The sequence below is a fragment of the Rhinolophus hipposideros genome (assembly GCF_964194185.1).
Source record: "Rhinolophus hipposideros genome assembly, chromosome: 2".
Taxonomy (NCBI): Eukaryota; Metazoa; Chordata; class Mammalia; order Chiroptera; family Rhinolophidae; genus Rhinolophus; species Rhinolophus hipposideros.
In genome coordinates, this window is record NC_138048.1 from 64,486,109 (window position 1) to 64,503,351 (window position 17,243).

Genomic DNA, 17,243 nt, shown 5'->3' on the forward strand with positions numbered 1-17,243 from the left:
TCTGCATCAAAACTATGCTCAATATAAACAAGTTGATTAATAAATGGATGTTGACATTTACCTCCTTAAAGACTGCCATTCATGATCATTTTAACCTGACTTCATCTATGTAAGAGAAGTTGGACAGGGTCACATTGGGTGGTTTGCTCTAAGCACAGCATTTCACTGTGGGTAGACTAACTAGTATATTTACTACTAGGAAGCATCAGCACTATTTCCTCTTGAAGTCCATGGAAGACATACTTCTTTGGGGTGAGTCTAAGTTCAACACAGAGGCAGTGCCTAGACTTGATATTTTGGAGAATGTTGCAGTTGCATAATCCTGGTGGAATGTTGAATAGACCACACTTTTGAATTTTTCTCAGTTATTCATAAATCAGAAGAAAAAAAGACTGCACGTTATTCTCTTCCCTACTTTAAAATATATCCAGCCTGGAGAAATTAAGGAGAGTACCAATTCAGAAAATAGTCTTGTTCTGCTATGAAATATTTTCACTAAACTTCCCTATTTTATATGATGAGCTACTTAATGATACAACTGAGGAATATGCCTCTTAAAATACCACAGAATATGCCACTGCTCAAAATTTTTGACAGTCCCTGGGTGTAATACATCAGCAATTCATTCCCTAGTTCTGAAAGGTTGAAGATCAGTAACTAAATCATGTAAGTGCTCATCAAGTAATTATGTTATTAAAGTGACATAAATCAGTCAGTGCATATCTTGCCTTTGTCTTTGGAATCTTTGTCTTCTTCATTTTACTAGTCAAAACACTATTTTCAGCACCATGCTCAGGAATTAAGAAAGCTATATTTAAATAATGTTAATAGGAGTGACATAAACTTGCATGAAGGAATCAGAGAAGTCTAAGGCTACACCCCCTTGCACTTAGCACGGAAAAATAGACAGAGCAGCCTGAACTTGGAATTCTAAGGCTTTTGTTACAGAGCCACAACCTTAATACTTTATAAATCATTTTTTTTCCCTTATCACGGGAACTTTTCACGCTGGTTGTACATAATAATGATTAAAATTTGTCAAGAACAAAATTAGTTACAAAAGACAAAATACATTTATGGAGCCAAATAAAGGATAAGGTAATTTTCATCATTATAATTGTGGAAGGGAATTTTTATTCTTTCAAAACTCAGAAATTAAATCAGAAATATTTAAAGTTCTAATTTTCAACTGAATTTGAGCTTGGGTAGCTTTGAAGTTTATTTACAAAAACCAAAATGACCAAAGGAATTATTTCCTTAAGAGTGATTTATTTAGATTTCCTGACTGTGGTGATAACGTGCAAATCAGATTTAGGGGAATTCAGTGTGTGTGGGTGGGTGTAATACCGACTTAGAAGTCTGTCCTTCAGGGATGAGGACCCCACCCAAATTCAGAAGGCCTTTTACTGAGCAGTCAAAACCCACTACTTTTACTGAGCAGTCAAAACCCACTACGAGGTCAAGATATTTTTAAAGACAGCTATTAGAAATGCAAACAGCAGTCAAAACCCACTACGAGGTCAAGATATTTTTAAAGACAGCTATTAGAAATGCAAACAGCAAGCTATCTCTGACTCGAAAAAGTCAAATAAACAAAATGATGCACACTCTAGAAGATATTCTGTTCAAAAAAAAAGGTGCGAAAGGGGGCGGGTGGGAAGGATCTCCGGTGAGATCCCGAGGCAAGGCTAGCGTGCCTGCCCCCTCCCTGGCCCCCAGCACGCCCCCCACACCCCCATCAGCTGGCTCAGCCATGATCAAGGCCACCCTCATCTTCAACAGCCACGGGAAGCCGTGGCCCTCCAAGTTCTACCAGCCTTATAGGGAAGCTACACAACAGCAAATCATCAGGGAGACATTCCATTTGATATCTAAGAGAGATGAAAATGTAACTTCCTAGAAGGAGGATTATGAATTGGAGGATCTGACAACAAACTGATTTATAGATATTACGCAACGTTATATTTTGTTTTTTGTGTGGATTCTTCAGAAAATGAACTTGGCATTTTAGATCTAATTCAAGTATTTGTGGAAACATTAGACAAGTGCTTTGAAAATGTCTGTGTACTGGATTTAATTTTCCATATAGACACGGTTCACACTATTCTTGCAGAAATGGTGATGAGGGGAATGGTATTGGAGACCAACACGAATGAGATTGTTACACAAATTGATGCACAAAACAATGCACTGGAGAAATCTGTGCATTAACTGGAGAAATATAAACAAGAGAAATAAACTGGAGAAATCTGAGGCTGGCTGAGCCAGGAGATCCAGCCTAAGCTGTTTATCAGCTATAAAGAATATGAATCTTCCTGAGATCCCAAGAAATATTAACATTGGTGACATCAGTATAAAACTGCCAAACCTGCCGTCTTTTAAATAAAATATTTTAAAGGCTGCTCCCAGGTAAAATCCAGGGAGACAAGTCATCTAAGTTTACCGTGCAGTTGTTTACCAAAAATAGAGGAGGAGAATCTTAATTTTTGCTCTTGGATTTAAGTCAAGTTACTGTATAGAAGTTGTGTAAAATCAATATGGTGGTTGAATGTTGTTTTTCTTGCTCAGGGATTTTGAAGAAATTGAGTATTTCCGGTGTGATTTTCCTTTTCTTTTTTTTCTAAATTACATTCCTGTGCCCACTGAGGTATGCCTCTCTATGTATTGATTACAACAGTATTTCGAAAAGTGAGACATTTCTTTAAATTATGTACAACCCATAATGCCGCTGTTTTGTATGGGTCACAGGTGCAGCATTCCTTAATTCTTTCTGTTATTTGTCACGATTGGTATTTAAAGAACAAAGTATGTATTGCATGAAAACATTATGACCTTTTTCTCTTAGTTTAAATAAACTGCAAGGTAACTGAACTTCTAAAAAAAAAAAAAAAAAAGCCCACCTTACTTGAAGAGTATTTCAAAGATGATCTACCAGCCTTCAGACAGAGTTATTGCCAGGAAAGATGAGGATCACAGATGAAAGAACATTCAATTTGTCCAGGAAGAAGTCATTAGAACTTCTTTGGTGAGTACAATTTCAGTGTAGTGGATAGTGAGAAAGTAGGTGGAGAAGGTCAAGAAGAAAGTCAGAGGTGAGGAAGTGATTCAAACATCTGATGGGTTTGGAATAGATTGAAGGGAAGGTTTATAGCTGAAGAATAAAGAAAAGTTAATGGATTTGGGGGGAGGTATTTAATGAAAGGGAATTAAGGGTAAAATATAAAGGAGAGTTTCAGAGAAAAGTTATGGGAAAAGACTACCATAGAGAGCAGTTTATTCTGCCCAGAGTTCTAGAGGAGAGAAAAACAGGGATATGAAGATACAACAAGAGGTAAGAGAGAAAAGAAATAAGAAAGAAAAAGAAGGCAGCAGGAGGGAATAAAGAAAAACATAAGAATGAAGAGAGACCATTCTGGAGACTTGGACACTAATGTCTTAAATGAGCACCTGAAGTAAAAGGAATAAAAACTATAAAGTTTTGAGAGAGACCTGCAAAAGGTCTTGGGCTAAAGTTAAAAAAACAAACAGAATTGCGGTGTGATGTTTTACAAGATTACAACAAAAATTGTGAGAGCAAAGAGCAAACTTTTACTGTTTTACTGAAGGTGTTTGCCTAGAAGATGCACTCCCCCTCCTATGAAGGGCAAAACAAAATGGAAGCAGGAGGATGCAATAATGACAATCCAAGGGTAGGAAGGGGTAAAGCAAATGTGAAGACAAAAGGACAAGCAAGTTCAGGCAAGAAAAGTGGAACTCTTTACGTGGTGAGCAGAGGTACGGGATCAGGGAATGGGAGGGCGCGCTCTGGGCAGAGAGAAGGGAGGATCACATTTCCCTGAAATGCAAAGGTGTGGAGTTCAACTGACCCTGGGTAAAATCATTTCAAAACAAAAGAAAATTGAATCATGACCTTGTAAGACTTTTGTTTTCTGTAAGTTAAAATAGCTTAAAACATAGGACACGGTTGGCCAAGATTCCTGTCCACTGCTTCCCATGACGGTGTGTAATTTCATCTGGTGTTTACAATACACTCACCATCTACCTCCAGCATGAACAAAGTTGACAGGCAATTTCCTTCCCCACTGTGAGCATATACTCACCTATTCTGGCTTTATCCCTGTTGAATTTTACAACTATCTTCAAGGATTTTTGAAATGTTCCACAATTAAACACCTGAGTATAAAGTGATGAAGGAATGTGTTGGAGCTCTTCACTAATACCTGGATAGCTCAATGTAGTTTGTCACAAGTTTTTGACAGTCTACCACATCCTTTGTCGTTTTGGGAAGATAGTGACACCAACTTAGAAGACATTTCATCGCAGTACCAGGACTTCACAGGTGGAGAGGTGGAAAGAACACGGCTTTGCACAGATTAAATTCAAATCCCAGCTCTACGATGTTGGGCAAGTTTCCTGTCCTCTCTGAGCCTCGGTTTCATCACCTATAAATCTAGGATAATGATATTTACCTCCTGGTTGTTGTAAATGAGGTGGTATATAAAGTATAATTTACAAATTGCCTGGCACATAGTCGGTACAGATAAATGACAATTATTACTGCTATTCTCATTTCTGAGGCATGTGGCTCTCACCTAGCTGCAAATCCTCTTGTTCTGGGTCACCCCATGAAACTACTAACCTTTCCTGAAGCCAACATAACATATTAGAGTTATTTGTGAAAACCAATATGGCTTATTTTTTGGAATACATTTCAAAGCTTAATATTAATTTTATTGATAGTGTAAAATGAGATCTTTATATTAAATTTAGGCTATTCATTTCATTTCTTTCTCTGTTCTCACCACAGTTTTCTAATAATTAACTATAAATATCCTATTAATTATTTTATTCCCATATGTTATGCCTTGAAAGTATTAAGAATGGTTAAATAATGAATATATTGAATTGCCTGTTTTGATGACAGGCTTTCAATCGTCTGGTGAGTATAATTTAATGCATGTCTTGCAAAAAGCACTAAGTATATATTCATTATACATATATGAGTATATACATATGCTACATATTATGGACATATTATATATATAATATTTTAACCACTTTCTCACATATTAGTATGCGAAACAGTCATTTAAACATTTTCACTTGAAGCTTCAAATGAATTTGTGTTTAGGAAAAGAACTCCACTTTCTCAGAAGTTTAGACATTTTATTTCTGGCTTTGTCCACTTTTTATAAAGTAGTGACACCTAGAAAGAGGAAGCATGTCGAACCTTCCATCACTAATCGCTTTAAGGGGATGCATGATTTAGATTCTTCTGAAGAGCAATGGGGCCCGGGGGAGGCTCCAGCAAGTGAAGAAAAGGCACCAGCCAGGAGACCAGAGACTTCGGACTCAGGAACCACCACAGACACACGGCGCCAACCCCACTACATCACTAAGAGCTACCTCTGTTACCAAGGCATTTGTGGCTTTTAACAAGTAGGAATAGCCTCTCCCTCCCATGCTCAGCAGCACTTGAGTGTGACAACTGTCTCCTCAGGAGACAATTTGTGCTACCAAAGAGCAGGAGCCACATTGTTCTCTTGGAAAAGATGTTCAATGTCCTTTTGAGGAACGAATGCTTAGCACCAACATGAACTGATTGCTAGATAACCAGTAACCTCTTTCTTGCCAAATGCAGGATTTTCCTTATACTCCACAGCATTTGACACCTAGAGTCCCCAAATCATTTCCTCCCTTACTTTTGTGGCACAGCCCTATGCAGAGTCTCCTCACACCTGTCTGGCTATTGATCTCTTGTTTCCTTTAACTGTCTTCTCTACCATCTCCCACTCCCTAACTTGGAGAACTGACAAGCATTTATGCCCCTCTGGCCCAGGAAACAACTTTTATTAAACGGTCTCAACTTCAAACCCTCTATACTACTACTCTCCAATCTACACCTCCAGCCCTAAACTCTTCACCAAGCTCTAGAATGTCTCCACTCTAAGATACCTGGCTCTCAAATTCAACAGAGCCCCAACAGAACTCATTACGTTCGCTTCAAAAAGGATTCCTTACTTTTTGACCATGGCATCACAATTTTCTCCAGCATTTTCCAAGGTATGTATTATGTATCCACACTATCATGTGAGAAAGGGAAACATGTTCAGTTACATTGGAAGAAAGATGGGTTAAACACAATTTTAAAGGTTTCTTCTCTGTAGGACTTCTTAGAGCCTTCTAAATGTATTTTGTGTCTCCAAAATGAGGATTGAGTACACACGCTTCGCCAACATACTTGATTGTGAGACTTTCTAGGAGCTCCTCTCAGGAAGGACCAGCTTCCGTGAAACACACATAATGAAATCTTACCCTAGACATCTTTGACTCTCCCTTCCGTTTTATGTTATTTTCTGTATCTAAGTAGTTACCAAGTCCAAAAAATTCTTTCAAACATCTCTTTCCTTTCCATTCCTGCTATTCATACACTATTTAACTCCCCTGATCTAGGCTTCTAACATTTCACACCTGGATAACAGCCTTTCTGTTATTCCCTTTCTCCTCTTATCTCAACTACTACACTCAAGTTCCTAACCAAAATTTTCATTATGTGGTTCTCCTGTTTTAAGAACAAAACAACACAACAACAACAACAAAGACCTTCTGTTGTTCTCAGGATCAGATGAACTCTAAAACTTGGAACTTGTCGTTGTATCACCAGGCTTTTTCCTTCGATGCCTCTATTTGAGTTCTCCATCTGATCAGATCGGTCTTGCCATCGTCTATTAAACACAGCCTTCCCCATTACCAACCTCACTCACCAGGGTGAGACTTGTGTTATAACTGATAAACCTACATTGACACATTGTTATCACCCCAAATCCATAGTTTACATTAGGGTTCACTCTTGGTGTTGTTCATTCTGTGTATTTAGACAAAAGTATGATGATATATATCAGTCATTATAGTGTCATACAGAATATTTTCACTGCCTAAAAGTTTAATTGGAACACAGCTACACTCATTTGTTTATGTATTACCTATGGCTGCTTTCTTGATACAAAAGATAAGGTGAGTAACTGTGGTTTCCTCCACACACATATCCCTCCTATGGGATCTCTTATCATAGGGTATGCACTAACTGCCGTAAATATCTAGTGAATTAATGAGTGAATTACTTCTCTTTTACTCCATGCCTACTGTCACTCACTACCCTGATTGAGCCTCCGGTTCCCACTTACCTAGTTTATTTCACAAGTTTCCTAACCAGGCTCCTCATTTTCAGTCTGCTCCAAACATTTCCAGGTATAGTCGCCAAGTTCATTTTCCTAATGTAGACCTCTGGATCATGACCTTATCTTATTCAAAAACTTTCCAATTACTCACACAATTGAGCCAAATGTATGAACTTGGAATTCAAAGCCCCCCCAGCAGAAGTCCAATGTGTCCTGCATGATCTTTAAGACTCTGGTATAATAACCCAAAACCCAACATGGCATTTCACGTTCTCTGTGCTTTGGTTCCCAAACTCCTTCTGTTTCAGTCTTCATTCTTTCAAGGTCTGATTTCTCCATAATACCTTTTCGGGTCCCACATGGATGAATAACTTTTGATCTTCAATATTTTAATCCACATAGCACTGTTTATACTACTTTGATGAGCTATAATATTTCCAGCCTATTGTTGTTATTAATGATTGGGCTTATTGAGTGATCTAGTTTTACAAACTCCCTGAGAGCAATAACTATGCATTCTTCACCTCAGATTCTACCGCATAATACATTTTCTAAGAACATTCAGTGAATTAATAGTTATTTATGTGTTTCATAGATTTTGAAATACTTTGCAATTCAATTATCTCTCATCTAAAGCACACTCTCCCTTAATTCCCAAGTTTCACTCCAGTTCAGACCCAGCCCTTTTTTCCCTTTCCCAGTGAAGCTGCCTAAAGGGCTTGGATACAGTCTCCTCTCTCATAACCTCCCACTCTCTTCTTAGCCCACCACAACCTGGCTTCTGCCCCAGATTCTCTCACAACGTCAATCACAATCTCTTTGTTGTTAAATAGAGTGTGTCCCTCTTGTTCCTTAACTTGACATTTCTATTGAAAGATGGTCCAAGTTTCTGTATGGAGACCAGAACTCACCTGAGCTCCATATTTACACATTCAGTTCTGTACTAGACATCCTCACCTGAGCATCAAACCCAGTAGAGAGCTCAATAAATATTTTTTGAATAAAGAATATCTGCTCTTCTTGGTCTAGATCAATGTTTCTTAACCTATTTTATCCTATGCCCTCTTTTTAATAAATATTTAAAATCGTATGCTCCCCCCAGTACCGGTACATTCTGACATAGCTGCCCACCCCGGAGGTTTTGTAGGCTGAGAATGACCGTCCCATGCACTTTTCCATCAGACATCAGACCAAGATGAGCATTCATTTCTGAGGTTTAAATAATTAAAACAATAGTATCTGTTGAATTTTCCCAATGTAAGATTATATTATAATAGTAAATGTGTTCACGGGCTTTTTGAAATATACAGCAACCTGGAGATTCTGTTGCCCCACCTGGGATTCAGGGTAGGCTCGCCCTTCCCCTCCTATTACTCACAGTTCCAGCTGATCTCCCAGTGCTAGAAGCTCTCTAAGGCAGAGGGCAGCTCTAAAATTGTGCGACTTTAGGTTATAAAATCTTTAAACCTTTCTGATCTTCTTCTGGAATTTTCCTTTCCTCTCCATCCTCTGTCCTCTATCCTCCGTTCATACTTCTAACACCTCCCCTTTTCATTTTTATTTTCTTATTTCCACTGTATTGATCATGAACTGTGCTATCCCTATGGGCAGCTGGGTATTTTCTTTTTTCTGGAGGCCAGAGAGGTAACCTGTCCATTTTGGAATTTTCTATGAGGAAATACAGGTGACTATCTCCTTGGCTATGCCTAGCGTCCAAAAAAGAAATATTTTCCAAACTGCTTTAGGGAAGTCATCCAAGCAAGGTTGAGAAGAGAGGTCTGCTATTTGCCGAAACGGCCTTATTTCCAGAGCTGGCTTCTCTAACAGGCAAGAGAAACCCTGAACTCGTGAATGAGTCACAGCCGAATTCAAATTTTCCGAACAGTAGAAGCTGGAGGGAGAGTCTTAATTTTCCTTGTGCTCACATCTTCATTTCATTGTATCCTGCTGGCTCCTACCTTTGAACTGTAAGGATGCAGATATACTCTACTAGATGAAATACTTTTCCCTTCCTTCAGTTTATAAAGGAAATTGAAAATAGCTATGGGGTAATTTTTGGCAGCACATTTTTTTGTCACTATGACCCATGTCTTTTCACCCCCAATGATCTAACATATTTGTTAAGAAAGCTTGCCCTTCCAATGAAAGGAATTGCACGTTATTAAATCTGTTCTTGTAACTCTCCTGGTGGGAGAAAAATTACAATCTTTCATATTGGTTTTGGAGCACTTTATAAGGAGTCTGTGAACACCAAAGACATTTATTTTTAGCCTCCAATTTGCTCTTGAAGGACATACTCATTAGAGCTGTGACAATATAGGCCATTTTAGATGGCTACCAGATTGAACATCCTCTCCTAAAGAGCTAGTCTGGCTGACAATCAAGTCCAAGGCTCCAAGAGCCTCAAAATATCAACTGTTTAAGCCAAAACGCAGAAGAAAAGACCTCAGTAACTTAAAAGAAAACCTATGCAGAAAATATACTGGTGTGCAGGAAAATGGCTCACTGAAAGCTTTCTAAACCTGGGGTTTCAAAAGGTTTTGTAGAATGTTTCTCAATTTTCACTCCATGCCCCAAACTCCAAACAAATTATATGTGTTGGGCCATTACAGTTGATGCCTGCACTTCTCTCTTCAAACTTTCTAAAAAAGTACATAGAAACTGAACTGAAAAAGCCCTAATGCCTAATCACATGATTCAAAGCATTACCACAAGTCTAAACCTTTGTGATATTAAAGCTGAAGACTTGGTTTTCATTTATCAGTGTCTGTGGCCTCTTTCTATGTATTAGCATTCTATTATCATTTAGGTACACTTGACATTGCTCATTTAATATCTAAATTAAGAACAGAGTTTCATATTGCAATGTACAATGGGATTTATGGGACAAAACTGAAAAAGGAGACTCAAATTCACTTCTAGCATTAAATTACTACATAAATTGATTCTCCCTCCTTTATTATTTTTCTCTGCCTTAATTTCACCTTTCCCTCCATCCTTAACTTTCTGTTCAAAGCCCCACACAAACTACTGTGTTCTAAGTTTTGCTATAGCATCCTAGATTCATGAGCAGGGGTAGCTACAGGTGAAAGGAGAACAAAATCCCCTATTATGTCTATTGATGGAGACGCTGTCTTCTGTATACTGCATGAAGTCCCACTGAAGAATATTCTTTCAGAACTAAGTGCCTGAAAAGCTCAGAGACTGGTACGGTTTTCCACAGTGGAAAATGTATAGTGGGATTTTTTTCAATTGCTACATAACCCTCACTACTAAGTGTGGCAAGAATTGTTACCAGAAGACATTGGGAAGTGTGTTAAGCTTGGCACTGGGTGTAGATAAGTGAGTTCAGTTTTAAGAGCTGAGCCAAAACTCCATTGCTCCTTTCATAATAGAGGTATGAGGAATTTAAAGATTGAGAGAAAAGGGGGGACCCAGGAATAGAAGAAAACAGTGAGGGAAGTTGGGTGGAGCACGAGGGAAAGGTCAAAGAGGGGGCTCTCCAGTACTGGAAAACTAAGCAGGCAATGTGCCGACCAGGATATTCAGTAGGGATGTTCAAGTGGTTTGTTGTGGGAAATGCCACACACACACACACACACACACACACACCAGTTCTCCCTCAGTGAAATCGACATTGCTCACTCACTTCCTCGGTGAAAGTGGATTCTATTAGAGTACCTCACTGAAGAACTGAGGCCTGTAGTGTAGGTTGGGCTTGGACAAAAACAGAAAGAGGTTACACACGTGCAGGAGACTGCTGAGACAGCTGGCCCAAGGAAGGCCCAGGCTATGAGGCAGAGAGACCTGGATTTAATCCACACAGGCACGTGCCACCTGGTTAACCAGAGGCTGGTTACTGAATCTTTCCGGTCACACATTTCGTCCACTGTCAAATGAGAGTAATGATAAAAGGTTTGGGGGTTGTTGTGAAGATTAGGTCTAATACGTATAAAATGCTCACCAGATGGAAGTGACTCCTTTGATGGTGATTTTTCCCCCCAATTTTTGTTTTATTTCATTGTTTTGGAGAATTTGTATTAGGTTGGTGCAAAAGTAATTGCGGTTTAAAAGGTTAAAATAGTTGCAAAAACCGCAATTACTTTTGCACTAACCTAATATCAGAGTTTATTTGAGCCAAACTGACAACATATGCCAGGGAGAAAGATTCAAATGCTCTCATTTTTGTTTTAGCTGATGAAAACCCTGAGTCGTCTGTTACTCAAAAAACAAATAAACAAACAAACAACAACAAAAAACAGTGACAAAAGAAAAAAAAACCTTTGAAATATATGGCTTTCATATGTGTGATGTTCTTTTTTCCCTGAGTTTACATATTCTCTCTTCCTAATTGTTTAGTCATTATTGACACCTATGCTGTTGTATTACAACCCGCATTGAAGCCCTTGTTAAAGATGTTGTTACACGGAGTCGACGGTCTCACACACTCCCAGTTTCCCCATACTGAATTTTAGAACGTGATGGGAGTTGGTGGATTTTCTTCTACTTCAGATGCCGCTGCCACGCTTACTATTTCATGGAGTTGTCTGACCGACTTTTGGAATGACCTTGGCATTCATCAAAACCTGCCCTACACTCTCTTGCCTCATCTCCTTTATCACCAGCAGCGGGTTCCCATTTGGGATTAGCAGTGAAGCAGTGTCTCTGGAAACTTGGTCTTGTCTTCTTTGCCATTATGTTATCACCGACTAAGCTGACCAGAACCAATCATCATATTCATGTCAAAATATCTGCCCAGCCCAGAGGAGGAAAGGAAAGAAACACGCAAGGAGCAAATACCATTCCCATTGGAGACCTGAGGGAGGCTCAAAGATGCCAGTGATCAGCCCAGCGCCGCCATAAATACAAAACCAGAATTAAACCAGACCACCCACTTCCCTGTATTATGAACCCTAGAGAATGCGGCGTCTTAACACAACTGATTAGTCAAGCAGTCTATAGCTTGCCGGTACAAAAAAGCATGGGAACATTTACTTGATCCCGCTGAAGATTATAAAAGAACAATTTTTAGATAATACCTTCTATTGGCAGAAGGATTGGGGCTGCACGAGCCTCATTTCCACGTTTAAGTTATACTTCTAGTCTGTGAAAGCACTGAGACTTCAATACCAACACTTTAATGGAAAGGTAGCACCTAGTTTCTGACACAAAAACCAAGGAAGTTTTAATTTTATAAAAAGGAAAACAACACTTTAATCTCAGATGCTTTGGAGTCTTTACAAAAGTGGCTCCTTTTCTTTTCCTTTGATAACTTTTGAAGACACCACAAAGGTTTAGATTTCTAAACTTTCCAGGAGTGATATTTTGTTTGTTTGTCTTTGTAATTGTTTTGGCTTAGCAAAGTGTGAAGTATATCAGTTGTTACATCCAGGAATATGAGGCTTGCAAGCAAAAGATTTCAGAAGCTTCCCTTTGCCCCAATGGTTAGGTGGGAACTACCTAGCTCTCTAGTTCCCCAAAATGCAGGTGCTTACAGAAAAATATTTATACTTATGTTGAGGAAAAGAAGAAACATTCATTGCTCCATGAACAAGAGCTTTGGAAACTTAATCCTTGATAAACTGAGCAAGCAGGAACCTTAGCTGATTTGCAGGCCTGGTTATCTACTCCTTAACATACCTGTAGAGAGATTCTTTACAGCTACACCAAGACAAAGTACCTTTAGCTATTACCAAAAGCACTTAAAAATAACATAGAAGAGAAATTTTGCAAAATGCTTACAAGATTGTCTAGACATGAAACTAGTAAGAAAAGACAAAACATTGCTGCCCAGGTACTAATTTGGATTAGCTATAAAACAACGACTTCCTAAAATAAGTAACTTTTTTTTTTTTTTTACGAACCAAAAAAAAAAAAAAAGAAAAAGAAAGCAACAACTTCAATTTAACTATGTTAATTTATGTAAAAGGGAATGAAATGAATACCATGAGAAAAAATTCTGCATAATCGGTATTATTAATTACATCTCTCAAAAGCCCTTTTCCATTGGGCTTCTCCATCAGCTCAGATTGTGGTCAATGATCACAACAGCCCTGGACGGATCATATAGAATATCGTGTTTGTATAGACAACACAACCATCCAACTTGTTCTCACAGAAAGAAGCAACACTTAGATCCATCAAGATGCATACCAACTAATTTTACTCTTCTCCCTCCCTCCCACCCCTCAGGTTTAAATAACCTGTTTTGTAGCAACCGTTGGAAATTATGGATATAACAACCTTTGAGGTTTAATACCAATACAAACCAATGGTCCACTGCCTCTTTCTTAGTAGTTGCTATGTGTGCTATTTTACAGTTAGGCATTAGGAGGCAGCAAATGGCTCAAAACCACAGGCAAAGATAACTGTTGTAGGAAGTTGGAAAAGGGATCTAAAGCTACAAAAGCATAGAAAATAGATTTCTTAAACACAAAGTTCCAGGAATTTAGATTTGCTCTGAGGAACAGTTAGAAGGAAAAGGGTTTGGCCCCTGCAGACACCTGTGTGAAACTATCTGGACCCATTCCCCATTTCAACATCTCTAGAAAAAACACTGACAATCACTTTAAAGGTTAAACAACATACATCGTGGCTTCATTTAATCTTGTTTTGTTTCTTGGCTCCAGAAACAAAGGTCTCACGGTTGCCTGCCTGGAATTTTCAGGTCGCACTTGCTTTGGCAGTGTCAACACTAATGCAGATACTATTCAAACCATCATGGAGACATTAGGAGACATTCAGCCCCATACTGCTTCATTCTGACTAAAGCATTTGCATATTTAAAACTTGCATGGTAGTTACTTAGAAACACCAATGATGTATCTATATTTTAAAAAAGAAATACTTGTGACACGTGCTTTAAAGTATTATGTTTGCAGATAACACATGTCTGCTTATTTTCAGGAAGCTGGAAATGGTCTTTTCACTTTACTAAAGGGAGAACTATCTCTAAACAAAGCTTTGTTATTATAATTACTATGCTTGATGAAATTATTAGAAATGCAGCTTAAACCACCTTCCAAATTGTTCCAAATATCAAAGCACCTCTTGCCTCTCTCTGGATATTTATTTTGAAAAAATAAGCTCATGTAATACATACAACAATTTTATTTCAAGCACAAATAGGAAGGTCCTTAGAAAACATGATTGCTAGGAATCAAAATTATAAATGTGCAAGGAAGATTGGGGGGGGGTGTGAAGCAGGAAAACTGAACACCTCCAAAGACAGTTCCCTGCACATTTTGCATTGTTTCTTAAACTATTGTGCTAAGAATACATACATTATATGCCACGTAATATACTTAAGTTATCACAGAATACACAGCGATAGTGAATAAAACATTCATTATCATGATAGTAATATAAACAGTTAAATCAAACCAAAAGTCAGTCAGGCACATCAGACATTGCAAATGCTGCTCAAAACCTATTTTCCTTCTAGCCATGCAAATGTGAATCTAAACTCCTCCAATAACTGAAGAAAATAGTACACATTACTTACTGTTTTTAAGACATCTATGCCAGCCTTCTGAATTCACAGGGGTAAAGAAGAATCACTGGCACGAGGAATCTAGCAGGCAAAAAGAGGAAAAACAGCACGTATTAGTTGTCTGAAAAATGAGCATCTTCAGGTTTTCTTGAGGTACTTCCCACAAGATCCCCAAGCAAAGATGAAAAGGAAAAGTTGGAGGAAAACAGCACACACATCACAAGCTGACTTTCTCCACAGACCCGTGGAGCTCCAAACTTTAAAGCAAAGGCTAAAATTGTTGAGCATCCTGACTGACCAAATATCCGACTTCAGTATCACTGGTTACGTACACAATTTCAATAAGACGAATGCATCTCCAAAACTATGGTTACTTTAATGTATTATCCAGATTTTCTCCTTGTTTTTCTCCCTTTCTCCCTTTTCCATTCACATTTTTCTTCCTACAAAATGCACATAGGTCTGTTCTTCCTTGTACCCGGAGTCAGGCCTGGCTTTGAAATGCATTTCAATCTCTCAACACAGACTGCTTTCATTGCATTTAGAGTCCCACTAAGGCCCAGCTTTAAAAGCTACTGATTCTTTTTTTCTTTAGCCTTCCTCACAAAGGAAGGGTATTTTGTAAATTACCAGCTCGTTCAGATCAACAAAAGGTACTTTCATAGAAAGCCCCATTTGATTTTGCTCAAATTTGATTACAAGGATGGAGAAAAGGAAAGGAAGTCAAAAAGAAAAACCCCAGATGGCTTTTTCATTCATCTCAGTGAATGAGCTTTATCTGTGCCTTTTGAAACTGTAGCAGTGGAAAAGCATTTCTGTTGGCTTAAAAAACTTGACAAAAATTATTGGTTTGCCATTTCTCATGTAACAGCCATTGGGAACTGGATGAAAAGACTTTTTCATGGGATCGCCTGCTTGGATCAAAATAATGGAGATTAGGTATTTCATTATAAATTACAGTGGGAGATAGAGCAGCCTGTCATATTAATAGCAACCTGCTCATGGCCTTCAATGGTAGCTATTCTCCTAGACAAAGGACCAAGGGGGTTGTCTATTGAACTTGTACTTTAGGCCTGATCAATTTTCTATCATCAAGGCAAAAGGTGAGATGACTAACAAAGGAATTCACACATGAGTGACCTCATAAGCCTACAGATAAAACAGCTTAAAGAAGAAAAATACATCCTGAAATTATGGATGATAAACTATATAAAGGAGAAGAAGACAGCCAGCGTATGAGAGCGAAAGAGGAAAAGAGCAGTGGCCTATAATTCTGCTCTCTCTCCTTGGCCAAATGGACACATTAAAAGCTACTTGTTTTCAGCTGCAGATAATTGCAACATTTGGTTTGCTATGGTCTGCTGTAAATCCTTCCGCCGACTTTTCTTTTGTTCTCAGCACAAGTTCAGACATTTCATTCTCTATTAACAACGTCATTGTGTTCAAAACAAAGCTTCTACCAAGAGTCACACTTAAAAATAAAAACTAAAAAGAATCACAAGCAACACAGGCTTCAAAATATTACGCAGTAGAATCTGTGTTTGTTATTTGCTCCATGTTATCAGCCTCTCGAGCCTGCCTCTTACGCACTTACTTCTTAGAATCTAAAGCATTTCAAAGACTGAAGTTGTACCTGCAACTAAAAGACACAGAATCTTAATGAAGCATAAGGAAATATGTAATTCAATGAAGATCTTTTAGAAAAGTGATAAGACACTAATCCAAAAAAACTAGTGAAGGATAAGTGATTAATTTTCATCTAATCACAAGGAATAATTTAGATTCCCAACTGCAGTTGTCCAAATCCCTGTAGAAATTGCTAAAATTTCCTTCCCTGGTATATTTCCATTGAATTTTCTTCAACTTTTCTAAAAAATATAATTGGGATTTCTGCCAGCTAGGGTTAGTATTCCTTGAATTTCAGGGTAGTAGTAAGTATGGCATTTACATTCCAGAGATAAAACCCAAGTTACCAAAGGTTACTATAACCTGAAAATGCACATATAGTGTAACACTTTATGTACATTACATAAAGATAATGCAAAGTAAAAATATATGTGAGCAGGATGTATTTTTACTGTGCTGTTTTTCTTAAACCAAAAAGTCATACAAGATTATTAATATAAAAGGACTTCCAACTGCCTAAAAAACTTGAGAGAATACCAAGAATATCACCTGTCACAGCAGTTGTCAAAATAAAACTACATTTTGAAAGACACGCTCGACAGGTGTAGTGACCCACAAATCTTGGGCACAAGCCATCTTTGTACATGCTCACGTTCTTAGTAGTGATGACATAGGAAGGTCATCTATGTATAGATCAATAAAACAAGGATATAGCATTATCTGAGACATATATACAAAAGACTCCACATTTGTATAAAATTGTACTTTCTTTGTTTCTAGGGGAGCCCTGGATCCTTTGACTATTTTAACCATTTAAAAAGATGCCAAACTCAAGGTTATTAAAAAAAAAAAATTACACAACACTTGTGGAAGTCAAGGTGCAGGCAAGCTCTTCCCATTCTTGATGTAAATGTGCGATACGACCTTTTCAGAGGTTAACTGGGCAG

General features: G+C 38.1%; 1 pseudogene across 1 annotated transcript; it reads left to right on the forward strand.

The window, feature by feature from the left end:
* The first annotated feature begins 1,753 nt into the window (after positions 1-1,753).
* On the forward strand, positions 1,754-2,386 carry LOC308510146 (AP-3 complex subunit sigma-1-like; annotated as a pseudogene). The gene is made up of 3 exons: positions 1,754-1,820; positions 2,012-2,187; positions 2,231-2,386. The product of its transcript is annotated as an AP-3 complex subunit sigma-1-like (transcript).
* The last annotated feature ends 14,857 nt before the right edge of the window (positions 2,387-17,243 follow it).